Source organism: Argopecten irradians, chromosome 14 (assembly GCF_041381155.1).
Source record: "Argopecten irradians isolate NY chromosome 14, Ai_NY, whole genome shotgun sequence".
NCBI classification, from domain to species: Eukaryota; Metazoa; Mollusca; class Bivalvia; order Pectinida; family Pectinidae; genus Argopecten; species Argopecten irradians.
In genome coordinates, this window is record NC_091147.1 from 1,831,709 (window position 1) to 1,855,225 (window position 23,517).

The 23,517-nt window shown below is 34.4% G+C and overlaps 3 long non-coding RNA genes across 5 annotated transcripts; 1 reads left to right on the top strand and 2 right to left on the bottom strand.

The window, feature by feature from the left end:
* Positions 1-119: 119 nt before the first annotated feature.
* Positions 120-21,969, bottom strand: LOC138307373 (uncharacterized). 2 transcript variants are annotated; one of them, XR_011205977.1, is made up of 5 exons: positions 21,955-21,969; positions 20,050-20,152; positions 2,727-2,850; positions 491-633; positions 120-226 (listed from the first exon to the last, which is right to left on the bottom strand). It is a non-coding gene; the product is annotated as an uncharacterized lncRNA (long non-coding RNA). The 2 variants fall into 2 exon arrangements; XR_011205976.1 differs by lacking the exon at positions 21,955-21,969 and adding an exon at positions 20,485-20,499.
* On the bottom strand, positions 11,108-12,390 carry LOC138307374 (uncharacterized). Its single transcript, XR_011205978.1, has 3 exons — positions 12,241-12,390; positions 11,542-11,677; positions 11,108-11,207 (listed from the first exon to the last, which is right to left on the bottom strand). It is a non-coding gene; the product is annotated as an uncharacterized lncRNA (long non-coding RNA).
* Positions 21,946-22,914, top strand: LOC138307375 (uncharacterized). 2 transcript variants are annotated; one of them, XR_011205979.1, is made up of 3 exons: positions 21,946-22,100; positions 22,540-22,682; positions 22,814-22,914. It is a non-coding gene; the product is annotated as an uncharacterized lncRNA (long non-coding RNA). The 2 variants fall into 2 exon arrangements; XR_011205980.1 differs by having other exon boundaries at positions 22,540-22,668.
* The last annotated feature ends 603 nt before the right edge of the window (positions 22,915-23,517 follow it).

The following is a 23,517-nucleotide window of genomic DNA, read 5'->3' on the forward strand; positions in this document are numbered from 1 at the left end:
TGTAGTATCTACAAATCTAATGGCTGTGAGATAACAGGAAATAGCCTGCGTAAATAGTTCTTGGCTTCCACTATGGAGTAAATAATTCGCAAATTATAAAATAAAATAAACAAAGGACAAAATGTAATACCATTTACTGATGGCACAATTCACATCTACATTATATAGAAAGGATATGGTTCGGGTTGACGTGGTATCTTTGTGTCTTCATAGTCCGTAGTTGAGTCTGTAAGGAAGGTAACTATTTACTTTTAATCCAGGTATTGTATAAGCTATTTATTCCATACAAAAGGAGTTTTTTTTATTTTACCATGAAGGAGGATATTTATCCAATATTTTAAACATATTTACAGAATCAATATGATGAAGTAAAATGAGATATTTTCAGTAAATTCAATACATGAATTCGTTTTAATAAAGTAATATTGTTTACTCTGGAATGGTAAAGTAATAGAACGATTGGATAGATCTGTATGACATCTGACCACACCTTAGATTCCGTATCATTTCATCCATAGCGAGTAGTACAGCACGCATCCCGTGTGCCAAACAAACTACAAAATCCAACACGTCTTTCGCCCCGGGGGCACCAGCGACTCGGTCGACATATACCTCTTCTGCAACCTCTTCTGCCTAAAACAGACATATATACATCATGTACACGTTTATGGAGAAACAGTTCACCTCCTCAACCTTTAGAAAACTATGTAAACATATGTGTCAAGATTGGAATGTAAATAATCCTTGTCCCTAACAGCTAATATCTTCATGTAAAACAAGATATTTTTAAAATTATTCCGCCATAATACATAGGTAGTCTGAGTTCCAAGACATCGTTCATCAATTGTTAAGACATATGAATATAAAATAGTAGATATTGTAAAACATATTTAAATGATACATCTAGAATCTGACAAAACCTACACATAACATATTCTTATTTTCAGTAAAAATGATATGACAGCCCTCAAAAACAATCGTAAGACCAATAATTACAAGAAATAGAACAGAGAAAGGGAATGGCGTGATGGATAACTAATACTAATCGTCCCTCACATAATTGGTATTTATGAAACATGTAATATAAGTAGCGCCATCAGCATGTGCCATGTAACATACATATATAGTCCAGTAGAAATATGAAAAATAGAAACCCATCCTCCAAATTATTACAACAGATTGTTGGGTTGAAGGTTCTAATTTTAACACGAAAAATGTCGCAAAAATCGTATGTTCGGAAAGTCGTTTATTATAAACCCCAAAAATTCACACGTTTGACATTTTTTAAAGTATGATATCTGCTATTTTTGACATTTGAAATGGGGTGTATAGTAAGGTCAACTTTCGTTTAGTATGAATACATTGAAATGATACAATCATTTCAGTCAAATGAACAAATAATGAAGGATGCTCAAAACGTTTTGAAAATAGCCAGCATTACCATTTTTGCTCTTTTTGAAAACAAACGTTGATAAAACCTGAACCTTAAGGCGACTTTTTACGTCTTAAACCTTTTCTTTGATATTAATCCATGACCAATAATACATTCACCAGAAACAATCCAGATCACAACCTGTGAAGTGGACTGATATAATATATACTTTATATCTAACAGAATACCTATTTCGGAAGCCAATATTTCGGAACAATGATACGTAAATGCTTCTAAATATGTAAAAATCTCTTTTTTGTTTGTATATTTTGTACTTACAATTGTACATTTTTGATAGTTTATGGTAAAATCGGTATCGATATGTCCACATTATTTAATAGTAAAAACTCCATATCACGGAAATTTGGTTGAATATCAAAATATGACCCATAAATCTGCAATACTAAACATTTAATTTTTCGAACATGCTTCATTCGATTGTCATAATATTTTACCAGTAAATAAATTATAACTGATGATTTTTAACAATAAAATTGAAATAGAACATTATCTTATTGACAATTATGCGACTTCCATCTGGTTCCAATATGGAAAGACAAAAAAATGAAAATTGTTGTTTCTTTTAGGTGTGAATAACCTTCATATACATAGAAAATAAATTGATAACTATCTAAACAATTGAGACGGTATTGCAGTGAATAATTATTGCATTAAAAGACATATTATTCACGTTTCACTTCAAAATAGCATTGAAAAAAATGCCAATATACCAACTTTGTTCAAATATGTTATCTGAGCGAGTGGAAGTAAAATGTTTTTACTTGCCTTTAATCAAAATGTTTAATTTCAAATGATTCACCAAAATGAGTATTAATGGTATTGATGATTATTACAATTTCTTGTCTTAACTATTCAACTAAAGCTAATTTGGCTGTTACAAGGACATAAAAATATAATTTCCATGTTGTCATGCTAGCTCCATGTGTTAATTTCAATAAAATTAATATTTTTGGCAATTTGTACTGTACTTATAACGTTATTGCCATTCTGTGATTCCAAAATATCTTATGATAACCATTTAAGTTTTAACTTAGTTTCAAAGTTGGTTAATTTAGGAAACATCTCTATTTTTCTGATGTTTTGGAGGGCCAAGAGAAATATTTTCCCGAATTTTGATGTTTGTTGACATTTTTGCTTGTATAAAATAAAGTCAGATCTATGTGATGAAGAAACATATTCTGTTGCATTTTTGGGAGGTAAAACCCTACAAAGTGTTTGTTCTGGCATGGACTAATAGGTGATAGTATACCAAGTAATAGTTGTATTTACTTACCCTCGACCTGGTTGACACCAAGACACATCAGAGCCACTGTTACCAGCAGAATCGTAAATAACACTTTGTTGTTCATCTTCCAATGTATCGTTACTTCTACTGTGGCCAATGGTTGTGCTGCAGCCTTTAATGTTCGTATTTATAAGCCAGGAAAACCGCAAACAATTAATTTAATTAACAGTCTTCCGGATAAAGTGTGGGAGTAATTAATTTCATGTTATAAGATTCCACTAAAACTTTGACGGGGAAGCAGAGAAAGGGATTTCCGATGACAATTTTTAAAATCCTCTTTTTAACTCGGTCAACGCTACACATGTGGAAAATAACTATTTAAAAAAAATGAATGAGAGTATGAAACGCGCTAGCCTCTACTGTTCATTACTTAAAATGTCGAATAGACGAGGTTTGACCGAATGTTCCTTAAATGTTTAAACTTAAATGTTGACCACGCACTATTTTAAGTATTTGCGATGCGAAATAATGTGGACGCACTGATACTGCATAAGGCACAAGATGTAATGGTCTCGGGTTCGATCCTCACTAATTCTATATTGTCTGTACTTTTCTTAATTATTTTTATTTTTACTTCCTTTTATAATACGCATCAGGCAGAGTCACCATACTGCTTTAATGGCAAATAAAATATGATTATCAAGAGTATTTATTATCACCTTGATAAGCATTTTTTATATCTTTAAAAGTTTTAATTTTGCTTCAGTTATTAACCATGTTTTATAACAATAATACTGTCTCACTGTCAATAATCTTTACAAAATTTAAAAAAGTGTTTCTTATGGTTACAGTATTGTAGCTATAAATATGTGCCCATTTGTCCAACTAATAATCTATTCATATTCCTCATAATCTTTGTCATCCCTGCATCAAGTCATTGACATTTGCATTAATTCCATCCAACATAATCAATCTCATATGTTTATTACATTTTGTATAAGAAACGGTAAATGGAATCAATGACATTGGAAACATTTAAATTGGAAACAGTTAAATGGACAATTCACTCAGGCTAATTCTTTTACATAACCAAGAAGCAAAATATGGCATAAATGTATTGTTCTCTACATTTCTTATGAAATATTTAACATAAGATATTGAAAAAATCAACGTCATTGTTTGGTATTTTAATTGAAACGGTTGTAATTACAAATCGTTGATCAATACGATTAAGCAAGTACAATATGTACGCTGTACCCATATCCGAGTCAAAGTCACGCACGTTAAACAAATGAACTACATAACCACTGTGGAGGTGATATAATGATTTTTAGGCAAGACAATTCACCTAATAAGGTAAACACACTTCTGTCGGAGCGATTTGAGCAGTTATAGACAAAAGTAGTATTACTCTACGAGCAAGGGACTGTGTTTGGCATACAAGATATTCGACCACAATGTGTAATTGCGGACAGCGAGTAAGTTTGGATATTTCACACGCATTTCACCACCATGGGATTTTCTGACATGTCACTGTAAAACCGACTGATTTAATTTCCGTTAGAACTGGAGGGTTTCCGATATATATACAAATTTTAATGTTCTCGTAGAATGAATTGTCGCTTTAACATAAATATTTTGATTGAGGGTGAGTTTTCAAAGTTTCTTTATTTTTGAAAAAGTGCTATTTGATTTGAGTTTTGGAGTTGTACAATCTTAAAACCATGTCTGCACGATATAAAAATATGAGCTGTATTTTACATCGATTGCGAAAAAATTTCTTGAGGGGTCTTAGAGTGGAAGGAAACCGGAGTGCCCAGAGAAAACTCAAGAGATCGGGTAGGCGACCCCTGAGCTTCTCGCACGATGTCTGGATCGAATTGAAGTGCGAATTGAACATTCAAGAATAGGCTTTTTTTCCACATAGCACAAAGTTGCCAATAAAGCTCAAGTTTCGGTGACCTCCCGGACTGGCCAATCATAAAGGTAATCATAAATGTAAAATGAAATATCGTCCAGAGCTAACAGAATCTTTTTGTATATGTATAGTCATTTTCCCTTAAAAGCATATGTATGATGCGACGAAATGGCTTGTTCATATGATAGTATATCCAGCTAAAGAATTCACATCTCAACCGAGATAAGTGTACACGATTATGTACTCTGGATAGCGAATCTCTGAGTTTTAACGTAGTTTCTATGACGCTGCAAAATTACAAGTTTTATATGTAGATACTTTAAATGCGCCGCAATTAGCGGATATTGTAACTATAGTGTAAGAATAAGGTACAAAGATATGTTGATAATACATTGCTATGCATTGTGAGATGACTCCTCAAACCGTCGAAGTCCGAAGTCGTAATCCGAGTCTGTGTCTCTGTCGATGTTAGAATTGTCCATTACAATAAATTGCAACGGAATTAGTTTTCTGCTTTTTCGGTTGAATGTTCTTATTCTATCACGAAAAAAGTCGCAAAAAAGCAGAATGTCTTTTTTTCAACACCCAAAACATCAAGATAAAGAGCAGTCACACGTTTGACCATTTTTAAAGTACCAGTATAATATCTGGTATTTGGAAATATGACATTGTATATGAAGACCATCGGTTACTATGAATACGTTAAACTGATACAATAAGTTCTGTCAGATGAAGAAATAATGAAGGATGCTTAAACCGCTTGAATTTAGTCATCAATTACCATTTTAATACAAACATTTATAAAACATGAACATTAACAATATAAGTCGATGTTTTACATTTTACAGAAATACTTTTTCTTTTATTTTAATGCATGAACGATATTACATTAGCCAGAAACAATTCAAATCACAAATCACATTTAAGAAAACTGATAAGCGAATGCGTCTATGGATTTTAAATCGTTTTTTTTAACATAATTTAATCAATTTAATTCAAATAGAAGATTATATTATTGAAAATTATGTGACTTAAACCCAGTTCCGTTACGGATATTTAAAATAACTATCCTATTCAAATAAATGATCAAAAGAAACTTCAATCTCACTTTATAAAGAAGGCTTCATTATGGTGGTAATAACTGCCAAAGGATAATGTAATCTGATCAGTCACAAAATAAATAACACCGTTTTGATATTCCATCTTAGGGCCAATTTGTAAAGTTTAGTCAAATAGGCACTAAACGATTATATGATTTACCTCATGTCTTTTACATTTAGGGATATCTTGATATAGTTGTTTCTTTTAATATGTAAATAACCTACACACTGTCATGTACATTAAACATAAATCTGTAACTACAATGTATCTAAACACTTGAGACGGTAATTCTTGCATTATAAGACGTATTATTTCACTTAAAAAGACAAATTATTTCATTGAAAGAAATAGACAAACTTCGTTCAAATATGGTATCTGAGCGAGTGACCGTAAAATGTTTTTTTTACTTGTAAAGACTTTACTCAAAATGTTTTATTTCAAATGATTCCACCAAAATGAGTATTGTTGATTATCAGGTTAGTGTTATTTTGGACAGAAGAAGGCCCTTTAGTGGCTGAATATATATTCCATAGAAATGATTTTGATTTTACTTTTAATTTTTATTTCGGATTATAGATATACAAGCTTTATACCGTTTTTACCTGAGTATGATTACAATTTCTTATTCTTATTTGGCCGTTATTTCCATGTTGTCATACAATTTCTCTGTGTTAATTTCAACCTAAGATTTTGGCAATATGTGCTGTCTTTAAAACGTTATCGCTATGGCAGTAATCCCTACTATCTCATGATAACCAGGCAAGTTGATATTTGTCTTCAAAGTTTTGTAAAGAAGTAAATATCCCTATTTTTTCTGATTTTGTGGTGGTTAAGAGAAACATTTTCTCGAATTTTAATTTGTGGATATTTTTTCCTTGTATACAGCCCTGTTACCAGCAGAATCGTAAATAAAACTTTCTGCTGTGGGCAATGTTAGCGCTGCAACCTTTAATGTTCGTGTTTATAAGCTAAGAAAACCACAAACATGTAGTTTAATTAACAGTCTGCCGGATAAAGTGCTTGAATAATTAATTCGACGGTGTAAAATTCAACTGAAAATTTGACGGGGAAGTAGGGATTTCCGATGGAGAGATTACTTTTTTTTATATTCTGCTGATTAATTCGGTCGATGCTACACATAGAAATAATACCAAACTGTCTTAAGATCACTTGGGTTGAGGGCAAAAGGATCTGTTACAGCTACCATGTAACCAATGTAACAAACGCCTGATGCATTTTGTAGTAATATGACGGAGAACCTGTAAGACACCTTAAAAATCAAAAGGCACGAGGGGACTGTGCTAGGGATGGTTTAATGTTGGCCTCCCGAGTTGTACACCATGGTTCCTTTTTTGGTCCAAAACTATATCAACTTAATGTTCACTTTCATAAAACGAAATCATGTTCTTAAAAGTATTTCCCATAATTCTTCAAATTTGACCGAATATGTGTGGCTTAATTTTTTAAATAAAACTTTAACAGAGACTTTAAACCAAAAATGGCCAAATTCGGAGGTCTCTTTTTAGCAATACTAATGTTTCACCGAAGTGATACATCCACCTCCGGTTCTTGTACACTAATTTTATAATTTGAAATGATTTGGACTATAATGTCAACAAAAGATGATTAAATTTTATGAACAATCTGAAATTTGTAAAACTGTCATCTACAGATAAAACTGTTGGAAGGTCTATTTTAAGAAAGTTCAAGCATGCACTAAGAATTTAATTGCAATTTATAATTAATTAGGAAAACAATATTGTCTATTTTGAAACATATTCATGATAACAACACTGAATCTAATATTCAAAATAACTTATATTGATAAATATAGTGAAATAGCAGTGCCTAATTAGAAAGTGAAAGGGAATTTTAGGAGAGCTTATTTTTACTTTTTTCGAATGTCTCCCCTCTTCCGGTTATTGTATACCTACACATTTTTTTGGTATTAATTTTGAGAACTACACAATGGTAAGTGACCATAACAATCAATAGTGTAACTGACACCATTCTGTTCACTAAATACATACAAAAACAGAATGTTCAACTCGGAAATAAATGCACCTTTTTGTTATTCATTATTTTATCAATATAGGAACATTTAGGACTAGAAGTAATAAAAAATGAGGTTATGAATTTACCATTACCTTTATATTTCTGTATTAGGATACAGATTCTTAGACATGTTGATTATTTAATATTCAACTCTGTTCATAAATAAATGGTTAATTGAGTATTTAAATGACACCATTTGGGATATATTTCATTTTAAAATAAAATTCAGTAACGCATAATATAAGAATCTGATTATAGATCAAACGTCATCATTAGAAGGCAAACTATCCATACCGGTATAAAAATTTTCAAAATTCGTGGAAACTAATGGATAGTTAGTTCATTTCATCATCTTTTCATCAGAAAGATGTTACAATAACCGATGTAGATGAATATACATATACAAAAATGATTACCATTGTATTGTAAGAAATATGTCATTGGAAAAGGTATAAAAATATAACTGTGTGTAGGTAAATAGTCATTTGACATTGTGACAATTTAAAACTGTTATCAGTAACAATACCAGTATAACCATTATGCTAATAATACAATTTTATACGACATAGACCTTATAATGGGGATGGCCATTAACAACTAAATGGTGGTTTATAAATGCAAATAGTTCATAACATGCAGAATTATTTGCTTAATATTGTATGTTTAATTGCATTTTTTACATTATAAAATCATAACTGAAATATGTTTTACATATTTCAGTTACTATTTATTTCATGATAAGAAATACAATAGCTTTATCTTCAAGTAAAATCATATGTCAATATGCCCAACTGCGTACAAAAACCTTTCATGAACCCAAATTGAGTATTCAATTAAATATGTACTTTTGAGAATATGATATCGTTTTACGAAATTGAACTCTAATTTGATATAGTCCAGTACAACTCGTAGGAAATGCAGTTGTCTATGGTCGGTCCCTGACAACTCTTGGGCGAATAAAGTACATCAATTTATGGTCAGTCACTGACAACTTTTGGGCGAAGGAAATATATAATATATCAGTCTATGGTCAGTCACTGACAACTCTTCGGCGAATAAAATACATCAGTCTATGATCAGTCACTGAAAATTCTTGGGCGAAGGAACTACATGAGTCTATGGTCAGTCACTGACAAATCTTGGGCGGATGAAATACATCAGTCTATGGTCGGTCTAACTCTTCCACGGCTTTTCGAACTAGTTGACCAGAGGTTAAGTTATAGCAATATTATGACAGAAAACTTTCAACACTGCTTGGTTGATATTTGTTTTTTCTCTGCAAGTAGGATATTATCATTTGTTTTACTAGTTAAGTGTTAAATAAATTCAATCTAAAACATAGGACCTCCTCCGAAACATTTCAGGGAATCATGATCTACGACGTCATATAAAAGAACACGAAATGTGTAAGGCTTTCGACGTCATTGTTGTGTTGTAACGTCACGTAAATTATAAATCACATGATAACACATACAGGATCTTGTCATTGGTTTTACTAGTTAAGTGTAAAATAAATTCAATCTTACCACAAACATAAAGAAATAATCGGCCAATAAACCAGAACTCCGTGCTCTATCATACATATTACACAATAAGTTACAAATATTTAGCAGCGATGCAGAATGTAGTCTTACTTAATTGATTATTCAAACAAACACTATCCTTTCTGTCTCTTCTAAATCGTGATATTCCCGCTGGGAACATTTATTCGAAGGTACGTTAAACGGTCGAGATTTTGTTTTATTTTACAAAAGTTTTGACTTAAGTTATATATAGAATATTCCTTCAATCGACAACGACATTGTGTAAATAGGAAAGGCAATGATCTAACCTGCATTTCCCTATCAAAATATATTGCGAGAAATATCAGAGAAACATAAAAAGTTTTACCGTGAACAAGCTGATGATACCAATTTATCATTTAGACTGGAGGCAGGACTTTATTATCACAATATTAGTACCCTATTACGTGGATGGTTCATTGGACTGGAAAGCTAATGGACAATTTTTTACAAAGTTTTGTCAAGGTGTTTTTTTTTCGTCTTCATATATTAACAGTTTGCACTGACATGGACTAAATAACCATGCTTTCTAGTATTATCATTATCAGTGTATAATGTTAGCACAATACGAGTGGCGATTCTATTGTAATGTGAATAGTTGATGCCGTAGCAACGTGGGATCATGACCCCACTTTTGGCGGGAACATATAAATGACTCGATTCCAATCAGCTGTTCAATCGAATTCGTTGACGATGACGGGAGAGAACAAAATATGTGTATTTTAATAATAAATATGCAACTGCCGCGGGAATTGATAATATTCATTAATTAAAAAACTGTAAATATAAGGAAGAGATGATATTTTTGTTGAGGCGAAGCCGGGTTACATAAAATTTACATGGGCTCCATTATCATTATACCCTCATAACCTCAACAAAATAAACATCTATTCCTTAAATGATGACCATATCTTTATAATAACTAGTTATTTGCTTAAGATCCAATGAATCGTCATGTGCACATTGTATCTTACTTCTTATAGAAGTTTTGAAGTATATCTGTCTGGACATTGATCTCTCTTATCATGTGTTTCATACTTTACGTGACGTTACAACAAAACAATGACGTGACTTCAGTATTTAGGATGACGTAGCCAAATTACTGCTTCAGTTAGATTTCACGCCGCAAAACATGACGTAGAAGATCTTAGAAATGTCGTGTTCTCTAACATGAAGTCGAGGATACTAATTTTGTGAAATGTTTCTGATGAGTCTTTCTTGGGGGTCCTATGTTTTAGATAACATTTCTGTAAATGAATGTTATTTATTCTGAAGTTATAGCCATTTATCATTTTCTAGGAATTAGCACCAGCAATGAGAATCCATTTATTAGACGAAAGGCAACAATTAAAGCTAAATACTTGAAATAAATTCCGCCAAATTAGATATGACGCCTCCCTATCTACCTGTCAGCAGGATTTCGGATGGTGTTTGATTTCTGTATGAGTTTCATGAGAAGTCGATACATATCAGGTTTGATGGTTATCAAGTCGCACTTTGTGGGTCTGTGTATATACAGTGTATATATATACTATGTTGGAAACGCATGGTTCCCTTTTGTCATAATATTATATAAATATGCTTACTTTTATAACAAAATGAATAAAATTACCACATGCATGTACACTCTTTGTAACTACCAGTTGTTGGTCTGCTTTTGACAGTGAGATTAAACTCGTATACTGAAGTTAAAGATGACAGGGAATAACATGAATATATATTACTTGGTTTTGCACTATGGAGTAAATAAAATCGCAAAATAAAAGCCATTTTAATGAAACAAGTAACGAATATTTGTAGTAATAATATTTACTGGTGGCACAATAGACATTTTAGAGATCACAAAGCTTGAATCCAGTTTTGGTAAACGTGTTCCGTTTGTGTCTTCGTAGCCTGCAAATAAGGTAAAATAAACATTACTTCATTATCGCTTTATTACAAATGCTCATTGTATCATGCAGGAGGGTATTAAAGGGAATTTCCAAATTCCATGAATATACCCGTATATTTTAAACACATTTACAATGTTAATATAATGAATATACTATATGAAAAAAATCACAATGCACCATACCCAGTAATCCCTAAAGGGAATGTTTGTGACATCAGCGGGTGCTCCGAATAGTCAGCGAACGAATTTATCTAACTTACATACATGCAGTGGCATATCGATTGCTATGAAATGACAAATCAATAGAACAAATGGATGTATGAAATACGAGCACACCTTAAATTCCGCACCTTTCATCCGTAAATGGGAGTACAGCACGTTGCCCGTATTCCAGCGAGACGACATCTACCAACATGTCGTTCGTTCCTTAAGCACCGTATACGACATGTACCTCTTCTACAGCCAACTCTGCCTGAAACACAAATACATAACTTTTGTACGCGTGTATACAGAAACACCTATCTGAAAAGGAAAAGTGTCATAAAAGTTGTCAAAAAATGTAAATATTGATCGTCTTTTAATTCATCATTATAATGCAACACAGGTTGATACCATGCCACCTTTCATTAAAAGCAAAGACACATAAAATGGTGTATTATCCCAATAGTAATTGTGGACTACATATTGTACATTCTGATTTCAGTAAAGGAGAAGAAATAAACACCAATTAGTACATTTCATATGAAATTCCCCCAAAAGCTTTAACTAACTGAACGCCAGAGTGTGTTACAAATATGGTGTGATAGATAACTCATACTAATGTAGTATGATATATAGGTGCTATGTTTCCTCCAGTCTGCCTCCTGTTCAGGTTCCAAAGTGCCAAGCATGCCTAGCAAAGTGCGATTGAATCGTTCATAGTAATCGTCCTCATTAATGGTTATTTATAAAACAGGGTATTACATCATTCTATACCGCCATTAGCATGTGCTATGTAACACTAAATATGATACTAAGGAAAAACTATTAACTTACCCTCGACCTGGTTGACACCAAGACACATCAGAGCCACGGTTACCAGCAGAATCGTAAATAACACTTTGTTGTTCATCTTCCAATATATCGTTACTTCTACTGTGGCCAATGATGGCGCTGCAGCCTTTCATATTCGTATTCATAAGCCAGGAAAACTGCAAACAATTAATTTGATTAACAGTCTTCCGGATAATGTGCGGGAGTAATTAATTCCATATTATAAAATCCCACGAAAACTTTGACGGGGAAGCAGAGGAAGGAATTTCCGATGAAAATTTCTAAAATACTCTTTTTAACTCGATCAATGCTACACATGTAGAAAATAAATATTTTAAGACAAATTGGAATGAGAGCATGAAGTGCGCTAGCCTCTGTTCAGAACTTAAAATGTCGAATAGACGGGGTGTGACCGAATTAGCCTGAAATATTTAAATTTAAATGTTGAACAAACACTGGTTTAAGTATTTTCGACGCGAAACAATGTGGACAAACGGATACTGCATAAGGCACAAAATGTAATGGTCTCGGGTTCGATCCTCAATAATGCTAAATTGTCTTTACCTTTCTTAATTATTTTCATTTTTATTTCCTTTTATAATACACATCAGGCACCGTCATTATATTGCTTTAATGGCAAATAATATCATAATAATAGCATATTTTATATCTTTAAAAATGTTTTAATTTTCTTCGGTTATTAACCATATTTTATAACAATAACACTGCCTCACTATTAATAATCTCTATAAAATTAAAAAAGTGTTCCATATGGTTACAGTATGGTAGCTATAAATATGTGCCCATTTGTCCAACTGATAATCAATTCATATTCCTCATATTCTTTGTCATCCCTGCACCAAGTCATTGACAACTTCTCAGATTTAACGGCCTATTCAATCGGATTTCATTTTCTTTTCAAGAAGTATTCCGATTGCAGAGAGTGACGTTTACATTAATTCCCATCAACATAATCAATTTTCTCGCTGTACTATCATTATGCACTCATATGTCTATTACATTTGTATAAAAAATGGTAAATGGAATCAATGCCATTGGAAAAGTTAACATAAAAATTTTGATTGAAGATGAGTTTTCAAAGTTTCTTTATTTTTGAAAAAAACGCTTTTTGATTTGATTTATTGATTTCCCCGTTTCTTTTGGTTTTACTTATTTCCTAACACACGTATCTCTAAATTGCTATTTGAAAACAGACCAATTGCTTATGCCACATTTTGGGGTTGTACAATCTTAAAACCATGTCTGCACGATATAAAAATATGAACGTTATTTCACATCGATTGCGGAAAAAAAGTTATTAACTTATACAAATCACTTTTGGTAGCCCGGATGAAAGTGCGCGAGGAGTCTTAGAGTGGAAGGAAACCGGAATGCCCAGATAAAACCCAAGTGATCGGGTAGGCGACCCCTGAGCTTCTCGCACGATATACAGTACGCACGATTTCTGTATCGAATTGAAGTGCGAATTGAACATTAAGGAATAGACTTTTTTTCCTGTGGCACAAAGTTGCCACAAGAGCTCAAGTTTCGGTGACCTCTCAGATTGGCCAATCATAAAGGTAGTCATAAAGGTAAAATGAAATATCGTCCGGAGCTAACATAACCTTTTTGTATATGTATGTATTTTTCCCTAACAGCATATGTATGATGTGACAAAATGGCTTTTTCATATAATAGTATATCCAGCTAAAGAATAGGCACTGTAATGTCCTGTATGATCCGTCATGATCCTGATCCGTATAATAGTCTATCCCTTTGTAACTGTTACGTCACTACCTGTCTGTGTGTTAGTCTTGCCTTCCGGTGAATAGAGTATGCAGTCAGAAGCACATGTTGTCGTCTCTTTTTAATCACAACAACCAAACACTACATTGGCGACGAGGATAACAATGATAGGATGATATCCTGGTGACCCGTGATACACAAATAAGCCACAGAACCGCCCAAACACCCGTTCTGTTCGACTTAAGCTGATTTTTCGGTGAACAACCCACACACCACGTGTTCGGTCCAAATCGCCCAACATAGATAATCTCCAACCTTCCAACCATTTCGGCCATATGAAAATGGTTCGACATCTAGTAGATGGATAAAACGGAAAGATCGATTTGACAATTCAACAATAGCCATGAACGTCCAAACATTCAAACGTAAAAAGGCACTACTTTTACACTACGCAGGAGAGGAGGTGTACAAAATATTTCCTACGCTGACACTTGTCCCTGTTATTGATTTGAATGATGGTAGTGAACCGGACGTGTACAAACAAGCAACAGATGCGTTAGACGAGTTCTTCAGCCCCAAGAGAAATCGACAATCTTCGTCAATCAAAACAAAAGGAAAATGAAAAAAATGGACACATATTACATGAGGTTGAGAAAATTAGCAGAGAACTGTGAGTTCCCAGACCTAGACTCATAGATAAAATCTCAAATCATTCAGTCGTGCACTTCAACGAGATTAAGGCGTCGTGTGCTGCGTGATGGTGACATGTCACTGACCGATAAACTTAAGATTGCCAGATCTTTCGAAATTAGTGAAAAGCAGGTACATGAGATTGAAATTACAGGTAACAGAACAAGTGAAGCATGTTCGTAATCAGAACGGAGGTCGCTCTAGAGGAAGCGGTAGACGTAAACCTGCATATGGACGGGATAAACCCCCTAATGATGAAAATAGACCGTTTGACAGTTCTGGGAAATATCAAGACAAGCGAGCAAAGACTAGTAAGAGTAATAATAATTGTTACAACTGTGGTGGACCATACCCCCACAATCCAGACCGCCCTTGTACGGCCAAAGGGAAAACATGTCATGCGTGTAAGAAGATTGCACATCTCAAAAAGTGTGTAGATCAACGCGGAACAAATGTCGAGTTGTAAACGACAAAAGCGATGAGTCTGACGACGAAGGCTATATGTTTATGGCGATAACCAAAACACAGAGTAATCAGCCCAAAACATCAATTTGTTTGAACAATGGAAACATGGTAGACATCATTGTGGATACAGGTGCTACTTTAAACATTCTAGACCAAAAGACCTATGCCAAACTGTCACCAAAGCCAAAACTGGAGCCTACCAAAACCAAAACTTATCCCTATGGAGAGGCAGAGAAAATAAATGATGAAGGCACATTTGAAACTCTCATAAAATAGAAAGGACACTCAACAAGGTCAAAAGTATTTGTTGTCAAGGGACATTTTGGCTCTCTTCTTAGTTACAACACTGCGGTGAAACTTACAACAATAATTCCGGTCATTACAGTGGTTGAGCCCGAGACGGAACCAGATATCACAGAACAATACAGAGATCGGTTTGAGGGTATGGGATGTATAAAATGTCTACAAGCCAAGATATATGTTGACGAAACTGTACAACCTGTCGCACTGCAACATCACAGGATTCCATTTCACCTACAGAAAAAGGTAGAGGCAGAACTCGGAAGGCTAGAGAGTTTGGACATTATTGAAAAAGTCGAAGGACCAACCCCATGGGTTTCGCCTATAGTATTTGCCCCAAAGCCCAAGAATCCAGCGGAAATCAGAATCTGCATAGATATGAGAATTCCAAATAAGGCTGTCAAGAGAGAACGTCATATTACGCCAACTATCGACGATTTCATTATGAACTTGAACGGTGAATGCGTTTTCTAAAAACTTGACCTTAACGCTGGATACCGCCAAGTGGAACTTGCCCCAGAATCGCGCTATATCACTACTTTTACAACACACGTTGGCTTGCGCCGATATAAAAGGCTCATTTTCGGAATCTCTTCAGCTTCGGAGAAATTTCAGGCTTTAGTTCGTGATTGTCTTGAAGGTCTAGAGGGAGTTCGCAACATAAGTGATGACATTAAAGTGTTCGTGAAGGATCACAAAGGTCACAATGAACGATTGAACAAGGTGTTACAGAGGCTTCGTGAAAAGAACATTACTTTGAACAAGTCCAAATGTTAGTTGAACAAGACTGAAAATGAATTCTTTGGCTTTATTTTCAACGCCAAGGGTGTATCACCAGAATCTACGAAGGTGGAATCAATCAGAGAAGCAGAAACTCTAACAAACCCAGGTGAAATACGCAGTCTCCTTGGTCTAGCGAACTACGTTGCCAGATTTATACCAGACTTCGCAACAATAACAGCCCCGCTACGCATACTTACCCATAAAGACACCCCATGGAAATGGACAGATACTGAACAACGGTCATTTGACGACCTGAAAGCAAAGTTAACAACAGATGCCATGGCGTACTTCGATGCATCTAAAAAGACAGAGATCGTTGTTGACGACAGTCCTGTAGGTCTTGGAGTAATCCTCGTTCAAGAAGGGAAGGTAATACAGTACGCGAGCAAGTCATTGTCAGATGTTGAGATATTCTCAGACAGAGAAGGAGAGAAGGAGGCATTAGCAATTGTTTGGGGATGTGAACACTTTCATTTTTACCTGTGTGGATCAACATTCACTTTGTACACTGACCACAAGCCCCTGGAAATAATCTTTAATAACCCTAAGTGTAGACCTCCAGCCATCCTCGACACTCCAGGGGTTCCGATCACTTACGATCTCTACACCCCTGGACTATCTCATATTGAAATTGAAAGCAGTTCAGCGGAAAACATTTGTCCAATCACAGGCCAGCAAACAATTCCTTTGAAGACTACGGAGAGAGCGACGCCCAACTTCAAAGCCACACAGTCAAATACAGTGTACCGTTATACTGCTCTTTTGATGTACATCAAACAACTAATTTACCAGTTCTCTTCTGTTGCCTCCAGTTTTGCTATGAGATAGTCCAGGGGTGTAGAGATCATAAGTGATCGGAACCCCTGGAGTATCGAGGATGACCTCCAGCACGTATAGAGCGATGGCGACTGAGACTACAGCCGCACGACTTTTTGGTCAAGTATACCGCAGTGAAGACAAATCCCGCTGATTTTATGTCGAGACACCCCGTGAAGTCGAATACATCATTCCAATCCCAAAGCCATGAAGCTTGAGGACATTGCCAGGGAAAGGACCCAGTGATACAGGAAGTCATATCACTCGGTCTGTGAGGCAGATGGAGGGAACCACTGAATCATGAGTTGCCTAAACCGTTTGTGAGGATACGAGATGACCTAACAGTAGCCCCAACTTCAGATGGAAGTATCCTTCATCATCTAAGTAGAATAGTCCTTCCAGCCACCCTACAACAAAATGCCGTAAACATTGCCCATGAAGGACATTTTTGGATCTTGAAGACCAAGCAGCTTTTAAGGGAAAAGGTGTGGTTTTCAGGCAAAAATGAACTTGTAGAGGATATATGCAAGAACTGCATACCCTGTCTCGTGTCAACTCCTAGCACCAACCGTGAACTTTTGCTAATGACAAAACTACCAGACAAACCATGCACACACTTGTCCTGTGATTTCTGTGGACCATTCCCAAACGGAGACTATCTCCTTGTAGTAATTGACAATTACTCTCGGTTTCCTATCGTAGAAGCTGTCCGATGAACATCGGCAAGATCAACAATCCCAGAATTCTCGGAATATGGAATTCCAATCGAGTTGAAAAATGACAACGGACGACCGTTCCGGGGCGCAGAATTCAGAGAATTTGCGGAGAACTTTGAATTTCACCACAGAAAAATAATTCCTCTTTGGCCCCAAGAAACTGGGGGAGCAGAAAGGTTCATGAGGACAATTGAAAAGACAATACGCTCAGCAACTGCAAGTGGATTGAACTGGAAACAAGAACCTTTCAAGTTTCTAAGGAACTATCGGGCTACACCCCACAGCACAACAAAAGTTTCTCCGGCACAAGCCATGTTCAACAGGAACTTAAAAACAAAGCTTCGGGAGTACACACAAAACAATGGAAAACACAGAGCAAATGATGCTGAATCTAAAGGCTACATGAAGGAATATGCAGACACCAGGCGTAATGTAAAGGAATCGCTGAACCCAGGAGATCACGTGCTCGTGAAATCTGAGAAGAAAAACAAACTGTCAACACCTTTCAACCCTGTGAAATATGAGGTTGTGAACATGAAGGGACCACTCGTAGCCGCGAAACGTGGAGAACATACTATTACTAGAAACTCGTCTTTTTTCAAAAGTTTGAGGAGAGAGAGGACCTATCAAAGTAAAGGAACTGTCTGTCTGTAAGTCTTGCCTTCCGGTGAATACAGTATGCAGTCAGAAGCACATGTTGTCGTCTCCTTTAAATCACAACCACCAAACACTACACGCACTATGTACTCATTTAATTACTTAACCACTTAATCTCTGAGTTTTATCGTAGTTTCTATGACGCTGCAAAACTACAAGTTTTAAATGTAGATACTATAAATGCGCCGCAATTAGCGAATATGTAACTACTGCTGTGATTAATGGTGTCGCTTCAGCCTTTAATGTTCGTATATATAAACTAGGATAACCGCAAACAATTAATTTAATTAGCAGTCTTCCGGATAAAGTGCTTGAATAATTAATTCAATGGTATAGAAATTAACTGAAATTTGAATGGGAAGTATAGGGAGGGATTTCCGATGGAGAGACCACTTTGTTTATTTTTTTCTTTTTAATTCGGTCAACTCTACACATAGAACTAATACCAAACTGTCTTCAGATCACTTGGGTTTAGGCCAAAGGATCTGTTACAGCTACCATTGAATCCACGAAGAAAATTGCCAGGTGCTTTTTGTCGTACTAAGACAAAGAACCTGTAAGATACCTTCAAAATTTAAAAGCCCCACAGAAACTGTGCTAGGGATGGTTTAATGTTGGCCTCCCGAGGTGAACACCAAGGTTCCCTTTTTGGTCCAAAACTATATCAAACGATATCATGTTCTCAAATGTATATCGCTTATTTTCGCAAATATTGACTAAATATGTTAGACTTAAAAAATTAAAATAAAACTTTTACAGAGAATTTAAACCTAAAATGGCCAAATTTGGAGGCCTATTTTTAGCAATACTATTTTTTACCTAAGTGATACATCCATTTCTGGTTCTTGTGCACTACTATTATTTTGAAATGATTTGGACTATAATGTCAACAAAAAATTATGAAAAATATGAAACCGGTAAAATTGTCATCTAAAGATAAAACTGTTGAAAATGCTTTTTTAAGAAACTTTTTGGGAAAATAATATTATTTATTTTCAAAGATATTCATGATTACATCTCTAAAGTTTCATTTAATATTCAAAACAATTAGTATTGATGACTATAGTGAAATAGCAGCTTTTGTGTGTCTAATTAGAAAATGAAAGGGAATTTCATTAGGGATTTTTCTTTACTTTTTCGAATGTTTCCTCTACTTCCAGTTATTGTATACCTACCCATTTTTTGTATTAATTTTGAGAACTACACAATGGTAAGTGACCACTATAATTAATATTGTATATGACATTATGCTATTAATTTAATAATACATACAAAAACAGAATAATCAACTCGGAAAGAGATGCACCTTTTTGTTATACATTATTTGATCAATATACAAAATGTATGAATATTTAAGACCAGAAAATTTATTAATTTATTTACCATAACCTTTATATTTCTATATAAGGATACAGATTCTTAGACGTGCTGATCATTTAATATGTTCATAAAATTGTTAATTCATATGATTTGCATACATACATAAAAACATTAATCTTGTGATTAAATAAATGATTACTAGAGTACTTAAATGGCAGCATTTAGGATACATTTAATTTTAAAATAAAATTAAGTTACGCATAATATAAGCATCTGATTATAGACCAAACGTCATCATTAGAAGGCAAACCATACATACCGGTACAAAGATTTTCAAAGTACGCGGGGACATCTTCCAACACGTCGTTCGTTCCCATAGCACGTCCCTATACGACATATACCTCTGCTACAGCCGACTCTGCCTAAAACACAAATACATACATCAAGTACGTATGTATGGAGAAACACACAACACCTATCTGAAAATGAAGAGTATCATAAAAACTAACTCTAGAAACCGGAAACCTATGTATCAAGCTAAACATGTAAATATGGATCATAATGCATTACAGATCGATACCATGGCATCTTTCATTAATTGCAAAGAAATATTAAATGGTTTATAATCCCAATCGTAAATGCAAACTACATATTGTACGTTTTTAACTAAAAGAGAAGAAATAAACACCAATTAAGTGGTAAGATTGACTTTTATGCATTTTGTATTAAACGTAGTCTTGTAATTGTCCCGTACTTTTTCGTATTGTTAAATAGCACTTGTATTGTATTCGTAAAGTTCCGGTATCTTCCGTCTTATGTACTGTATATCAATGTAAATAGTATCTATTGGTCGGTTTTTTATGACGTAATGTCCAAATGTAATGTTTTTATTAATTGTTTGGTTATGGCGCCAAATCGCACTTCCTGGTCATTGTAGCTATATACATGTAGTGGCGCATTCCTACGATTGACTCCTAGACGGTCACACATATTTCAGATCGCCTCTGCACATCAAGGACAATTATTTAATGTAATTAAATAAAATTATCTCTGAAAGTTATTTTATTTGCTATGTTTATTTTACACTAAAATATTGAACTTTTTTGTCGTCGCGGATGAACAATTCTACCTTATGTGAAGACTCATCATTGGCTGTTCACTTGAGTATGCTCCTCCCACTTTTGACCGACTTTTATTGATTAATTACGTCACTTTGAAATTACATTTTTATTGCTTGAAATATAAATAAAAAGTCGAGTGAGTGTAAATATAGGAATTGGATTTCGCTAAGTTAACCATGCATGTATGGAGCAATTCCTCTAAGAATATATTCAATAAATCCAATCCCTATAACGTCATATTAACAGTCAGGGTCATTTAAGGACGGGCAAGATTTGTTGCTGGAGAAAAGCCGGAATACCTGGACAAAACCACCGACCAACGGTCAGTACTTGCCATGACATTTTAATCTTCTGGTTATTACATCTAACAAGATACCTATAATTTAAAGTTGCATGTCGTTTGTCTTAAAGAAAAAGTACTATTTACATCCTAAAATAGAGAGAGATTGATTTATACACCTTAATTGATTATAGTGTACATATCCCGAGTTATTACTATTTATTATATTTTACTTCATACACTGTATATCTTATCGTTAGTATGCTGAATATATATCGATTTTTGTTTACATATACAAATTTATTATAGCCGTGTAGAATCTTTAAAAGTAAACAAATTTTTCTCTCTAAAGCTGGAATTAAACTTGGGCAGGTGCGCAGTGTGCTTGATTATTTGCCCCACTGAAATATTGTTATTAATGGCCGTTTATATAGATTAGTTGTTGGTTGTATAAAACAGTCAACAGACAGCATAAGTCGTATAAGTGACACATGTCCCTACATAACAAACAATCCTGGATCAAGGTTTAAAAATTGTTTTGCGTTATAAATATATTACATTTAATTACTTAACCACTTAATTAAACATACGGATTCAGACTGTCCATTTTAATGAAGGTTTTACATAAAGTAATGTTTTTCTCAACACCAATTTTTTAAAATAGTTTGTTATTGTATCCATCTGTAGCTTTGACCGAGTTAAAAAGGGGTTTTTAAAGTTTGCCATCGGCAATCCCTTCCCATGTTTCTCCGTCAAAGTTTTTGGTGGAATTTTGTAACATGGATTTAATTACATGAGCACTTTAAATTTGCGGTTATCTTACCTTATAAATACGAACATTAAAGGCTGCAGCACAACCATTGGCCACAGTAGAAGTAACGATACATTGGAAGATGAACAACAAAGTGTTATTTACGATTCTGCTGGTAACCGTGGCTCTGATGTGTCTTGGTGTCGACCAGGTCGAGAGTGAGTTAATACGTATTACTTGGTACTATATATAAAATGTTACATAACACATGCTAATGGCGGTACAGAACATATAAGCCCTTGTTTTTCTTCACGAAGACGATACAATTGCTATTTAACAATTACAAGACTACGTTTAATACAAAATACATAAAAGTCAATCTTGCCACTTAATTGGTGTTTATTTCTTCTCTTTTACTTAAAACGTACAATATGTAGTTTGCATTTACGATTGGGATAATAAACCATTTAATATGTCTTTGCAATTAATGAAAGAGGCCATGGTATCGATCTGTTATGCATTATGATCCATATTTACATGTTTAGCTTGATACATAAGTTTCCGGTTTCTAGAGTTAGTTTTTATGATACTCTTCATTTTCAGATAGGTGTTGTGTTTCTCCATACATACGTACTTGATGTATGTATTTGTGTTTAGGCACATTCGGCTGTAGCAGAGGTATATGTCGTATAGGGGCGTGCTATAGCAACGAACGACCTGTTAAAAGATGTCGCATCGCTGGAATATGGGGATTATGCTGTGCTCCAAGTTATGGATAAAAATGTGGTACGGAAATTAAGGTGTGATCCATTTTACACGTTTTATTCATGAAAGTTGAAAATTCTATATAAAACACTACTGCATGATACCCTGAGCATTTGTTTGGAATAAAGCAATAGCAAAGTAAATGTTTATTTTATCTCCCTTACAGACTATGGAGACACAAAGGAACCACGTCAACCGAAACTGGATTCAAGCTTTGTGATCTTATATAATGTCTATTGTGCCACCAGTAAATATCATTACCACAAATATTCGTAACTGGTTTTTTTGTATTAAAATGACTTTTATTTTGCGATTTCATTTTTACTTTATAGTGCAAAACCAAGAAATATTCATTCATGCTATTTCCTGTAACCATTAACTGCAGCATACGAGTTTAATCTCACTATTAGAAGTAGATCAGCAACTGCTAGTTAAAAGGAGATTGTGCATGCATATAAAAATCTTATATGTTATCATTCTGTTATAAAAATAAGGGTATCTGTAAAACATTACGATAATAGGAAAACCAAGCGTTTTCATCAGAGTATCTAATATGCACAGTATATACACAGGCCTACAAAGTGCGACTTGATAACAATTTTAGTCTAATATGTATCGACTTATCATGAAACTCAAACAGAAATCACACATCATCCTGAATCCTGCTGACAGGTCGATAGGGATGCGTCATATGTAAACCGATATAATTCACTTCAAGTATTTAGCTTTAATTGTTGCCTTTCGTCTAATAAATGGATTCTCATTGCTGGTGCTAATTCCTAAATCCTAGAAAACGATAAATGGCTATAACTGCAGAATAAATAACATTCATCTACAGAAATGTTATCTAAAAGATAGGACCCCAAATAA